At 49.6% G+C, this 5764-nt stretch overlaps 1 pseudogene; it reads right to left on the bottom strand.

Annotated features, from left to right (window-relative positions):
* Positions 1-4664: 4664 nt before the first annotated feature.
* Positions 4665-5256, bottom strand: LOC102242259 (annotated as a pseudogene).
* Positions 5257-5764: the final 508 nt, after the last annotated feature.

The following is a 5764-nucleotide window of genomic DNA, read 5'->3' as shown; positions in this document are numbered from 1 at the left end:
CCGCCCGCCCCACCCCCAGAGCTGCTGCTCGGCCGCCGCGTTCCCGTCGCGAGGGCTCGGGCGTGAGAACTTCCAGCTCCTCCGCGCCCAGGCTCAGAGCGTTAAACTCCAAGGGTGGAGAGTATCACGCACTACCCAACCCCAGCTACCCGGCTCCGAGAGCCAGGGGCCGAGCACGAGCACCTACTGTGTGTATTCCCCTACGCAAGCATGTCAAACTCGCGGAGGGCCGAACCCAGTCTCCGGTCCCTGCCCCTAAAGAGCTCACTAGGGCATGGAGGAGGGATGGGAACCCAAGGCGTCACTATTCCACAACGTGACCCCAGAATTCGTGGAGGCATTGGTTCATTCACTGAGCCCCTACTGTGCGCCTGGTGCTGCTGGGCACCATCTGCCGCAGTGGCTGCCACCTAAGGGTTGAGAGCAAGCGAGGGACAGGCAGGTACACAGGCAAACAAAGCCTGGGTTGTCTCATTTAAGCCAGGAAGCGGGCCTGTAGTTGGCTTCCTTTCTCAGAAGAAAGGCAAAGAAGCCGGTTCAGCTTGCAAAGGACAGAACTGGGAATGCCAACCAGGGATCATCTGACTCCAAAGCTCGGGGGGCAAAATGGCCTTTCAGACACCACTGGTTAAATCCCCACGACGGTCATTTCTTCCTTTTAAGGACAATTAAACCTCACTGGGCAAAAGGGTAAGGAGGGGAGCATAAAATCTATCACCCGTGAAATTCAGAGGTGTTTTCTGACAAGTTATCCGCCTCGAAGCCGGGTTTTTGCACACCTGGCCTCGGTTTCCGCCTCATCTCCTCGTATTCCAAGGGCACGCAGGCTGCACTGGACCATCTAGGCTTCTGCCTGGGCTGTTGCTTCCACCAAGGAACTCTCTTCCTTGCCCGCTTGGCCTGGCTACTCCTTCCTCTTTTCTGTGCCTTAGTTAAAATGTCACTTTCTCCAGCAAGCCTTCCCTAAATCCCTGTGGGGCCATACTACCGTGGGGGCTTCTTCCATCACCGTGTTTATGCATTCATTTAACAAGTATTTACTAAGCGTTTACTATGCTCTGAGCTCTGTGTGAGGGGGTCTTCCTGCTGTGCTGAGAGCTGAGTCTGTGGCTTGTTGTCTGCTTCTCTCTCCAGACCTAGATGGGACCAGTGCCCAGAACAACTCTTGGCCATTTCAGTCCACCACAAAGACAGCCTCCCGGCCTGTACTCTCAAGCCCTCCAGCGTGGCAAGTGTGGTTGGGCAGATCCTGGGTTTTAAGAATTGGGCATGGGTAATTCCCAGTGATATGGCAAAGGGGCCTCTCTGACACCACTGGTGACCACCCTATAAAATCTGCCTCTGCCACAGTTGCTAGAATCCAGCCCAGTTTGGGATAATCTCTCTGGCTTGGGCTGGATCACCTCCCTCTACGACAGCGGTTCTCAACCTGTGGGTTGTGACCCTTTGGGGGGGTCAAACGACCCTTTCACAGGGGTCACCTAAGACCATCAGAAAACACATATATAATTACATATTGTTTTTGTGATTAATCACTATGCTTTAATTATGTTCAATTGAACCGTATTAAAGGGTTGAGGCATTAGAAAGGTTGAGAACCACTGTTCTAAGATGTTGGCCACCTTATCACTCAGACTTTAGGAGCTGAATTTGACTCCCTTCCTGGAATTGTTCTCAGAGCTTCGGTGAATTCCACCTCTCGGGCCTTATCTGTCCCCACTGTGAACCTTTCCCAGCCAGCTGTGTTCCAGCACACCCAGAGCAGGCCCAGAGAGGCAGCAAGGAATAAAACTGGCCAGCCTTTTAATCCCCACAAGCCATTTAGCAATCTAGGCTCAGGGCGCATTCACCAAAAAGGGGGGGGGGGGGGGGGGGGGCGAATAAATAAATAAGTGAATGAAATGCATGAATGGCTTCCCACAAGGCCCGCCCAGAAGCCATCAATGAACTTTACCTGGTGTATTAGAAACTTGAAAACAATTCTTAAATTTGAAATTTTTTCCTCTCCAAAACCTTAAAAATGTGCAATTGCCCTTTTTTAAATTCATAGCCTGCGGCCTCAGGGGCCTCCTAGGGTCTGGAGTTTCTAAATCTAGAGATTTTGCCCCTAGTTTTATATTCTGACACACTGAGTTGAGCCCAGTGGGAGTCACATTCTCTGTGACTCTTACCCACCTGTTGACCTGTTGACTGACAGGAGAGAAGCCTTAATTAACCCCCCCTACCCCCCCCCCCGATTCACAGTGAAGCCAAGGAGGCAGGAGGAGATGAGGGGACTCACCCGTAATACCCTTTCTGAATCAGCAATGCCCTGAGCTATGTCCCTAAAGAATCAGGAGAGGGTGGAGGTCAGGGAGCAGTCCAAGGGGCCACCCACATTCCTAATGGCATCCCAAATAGAGACTCCTTATTATCTGACAGGTCTCACCTGAGCATTAGAAAGGAGTTCTGGAACCTCTCACCTGCCAGCAGGTGCAGCAGCACCCCAGGCTTCACCCGATCACATTTGTGAATGTCTCCTGGACTTGTCAGCATACCAGTTAGAGCTGAGTGGTGCCAATGGACACTGTTGTTTAAGGCACATGTATTACCTGATGGACTCTGTGCATCATCTCACTTAGTTCTCACCACCACCTGTGAGATGTGCTAACCCACTTTACAGATGGGAACACTGAAGCACAGAGGTTAAGTGACTCACTCAAGATCCCATAGTCAGGACATAGTTGGGCCAGCAGTCAAAGGAGTTCATTCATTCAACATTCCCACTACATGCCAGGTACACTTTGGGTGAACAAAGACATACTTGCTGCCCTCAGAAACTTAGAGTCTATTAATAAGAAGAAAATATTAGAAACTATTCCATCAGGGATCACACACAAATTATGATGGAATCATGAGTAACAACAAATACAAAGCCATGTCAGCACATGGAAATGCATGTAGGAGAAAAATGAAAGACACAAGGTACTCTGTGGACTCAGATGTCAGCTGGCAGCCTCCCTGGCCTGTGAGCAATTTGCATGATTCATTCTCCAAGCATTTATTGCATGGCAACTGTGAGCCAACCACCGAGCGCCTGGCCCATGTGCAATTCAGATATCTCCACCTTGCAGCAGCCTTCCCTGATTACCTCTGAAAAATTAGTTGTCCCATAACCCATACCCTGTAGCACATTGTAGATGATGATTTATTTATTCATCTTGACCCCACTTAGTTGTGAATTCTTTTTTCACCTCCATATCCACAGGGACCAGCATGAGTGGCACAGAGCAAGCAGATATTAATTAGTCATTCTGTGTTCAGTACTTCACATGCATTATCTCACCGAACCTGTGAGGTGTGTATTATTAGTGGTGGCATTTTACAGATGAGGAAATTGAGACTCAGAGAGGTTAACCTACCCACGGGCACATGACTAGTAAGTGATACTGTCAGAATCCAAACCATGTTGTGTATGTCTGAACACAAAGTCTGCATTCTAACCATTAAGATGCCTGCTGCCATAATCGGTAATGGAATTCAATATGAGCCCAGCAGGTGTGGCTCAGTGGTTGAGTGTAGACCTATGAACCAGGAGGTCATGGTTTGATTCCCATCAGGGCACATGCCCGAGATGCAGGCTTGATCCCCAGTAGGGGGCGTGCAGGAAGCAGCCCATCAAGGATTCTCATCATTGATGTTTCTATCTCTCCTCCTCTCCCTTCCTCTCTGAAATCAATAAAAATATATTTTAAAAATAGATAGCCCTGGCCGGTTTGGCTCAGTGGATAGAGCGTCGGCCTCTGACCAAAGGGTCCCGGGTTCGATTCCGGTCAAGGGCATGTGCCTTGCTTGCAGGTTCCTTCCCTGCCTGGGCTCTGGTCGGGGCTCGTGCAGGAGGCAACCAATCAATGTGTTTCTCTCATGTTACGGCCAAAGGGGCCTGCTCGGGCACCACTTGTTATGGCCAAAGGTGATCCTGAGTGGGGGGGGGGGGGGGGGGGTGAAAGGATTGAGAAAAGACAGACAAGAGAATGAAAGCTGGGTCTCGGTGGGACGCTGCTCCCTGATGAGGAGACAGCGCCAGCGCCCACAAGCCCTGTCTTTATTTTATAGCAGATGCCACGAGGCAAAGTAGGGGTGTGATCACGTTGTTTACAGCATTCTCGTGAGTTCCAACCTCACTCAACTACATGCACCTGAACCCTAGCACAAGGCACATGGGGCTACGTGTTCGGACCATAGGTTCAAGCTTACAACCACAGCCATTGGCTATGATTGTGCTGGGAGGGCCCTGCCCTGCCAGCTGGGACTTGCACGTGGCAATGAGAGGACCCTGTCCTTTCATTAGTCCGAGGCTTGAACCTGGCCAAAACACTGTAGCCGCGCCCCACACTCTCACATCAATGTTTCTCTCTGTCTTTCCCTCTCTCTTCCACTCTCCTTAAAAATCAATGGAAAAATATCCTCCGGTGAGGATTAACAACAAGTAAATAAATAAATAAGAAAGATATGACAAAGGCTGACCTTGAAAGAGCTTGTATCTAGAAATCTATGAACTATGAACATTTTTAGGCAGAAAAAGCATCTTCTTTCTAAACAACTCAAAATATTGCTAATTCATGGCTTTCTTTTTTACTTTTTCTGAACAGGAATTAAGATTTATTGGGGGGTGTAAGGAGGTGTCAGCGCCCAAGCAAGTGCAGGGCCTGCCATTTGTCCAGGGGACCAGATTAGGGGTGCATTTGACCCCACAATCATCTGGGATGAGCTGCTTCTCGGCCACCATGTCTTCAAACTCATCCGCATTAAACTTAGCAAAGCCCCTCTTCTTCTGGTGGCCAGGGAACTTGAACTTGGCTCTGTGTAGGGCCTAATCACATGCTCCTTGTTCTGCAGCTTGTGCGGATGGATATGATGGCTTGACCAATCTTGGCCGTGACCACTGTACCTTGGGTTTTCCAAAGGCTCTAGCCTGTCAGCCCCTCTACAGGACATCTTGTTGATACAGATGACGTGGAAGGGGTGGCGCCACACTCAGAGGTGAAAGCCATCTTTGCGGCAGCTTTTCACCATGTACGTACTGGCACAAGAACGGGCATCATGTTCATCGGGCGCCATGTGGCCACAGAGTGGGAACTCCTTCACTCCTGTCTTCTTCCGCACCAGGTCAAAGAGGTGGACGTTGGCATCAGGGACACCTCAGCGGGAGGGAGACTTTGGGTTTGGCTGCTTGTTCTTAGAACACCTGTAACACTAGGCAGGTTGGCAGCCCATGGCGACATCAGAATCTTCAGTGGCACACCGAAGGGAAAGAGATTGATCTGTTTATGAATTAAATGTTTATTGAGCATCTGCTTATGTATAGGACCCAAGCTGTGGAAGATCAACAAGATGTCCTGTAGAGGGGCTGACAGGCTAGTAGTGCCTTTGGAAAACCCAGGGTACAGTGGTCAGGGCCAAGATTGGTCAAGCCATCATATCCATCCGCACAGGCTGCAGAACAAGGAGCATGTGATTAGGCCCTACATCCTTCTCTCAAGGAATAGAGTCTAAATTACAGGTTGTTATATACACCTGAAAAAGGAATATCAATGCAAGACTTCATAAAAGTAGATCACAAAACAAGTCAGCCTATGTCAAATGTAGCCTATGATCCTGGGAGGAAGGACTCAATAATAAGGAGGCTCTGAAATGACTGAAAATGCCCGTTAAGCACAGCACTAGCCAGAGAGGATGGGAAGGAAAGGGGAGACCTCAGGAGGGCAGTGGGGCTGTACAAGGA

Source organism: Myotis brandtii, unplaced genomic scaffold (assembly GCF_000412655.1).
Source record: "Myotis brandtii unplaced genomic scaffold, ASM41265v1 scaffold268, whole genome shotgun sequence".
NCBI classification, from domain to species: Eukaryota; Metazoa; Chordata; class Mammalia; order Chiroptera; family Vespertilionidae; genus Myotis; species Myotis brandtii.
Note: the sequence above shows the minus strand (reverse complement) of the source record. Positions and strands in the feature narration are given on the sequence as shown.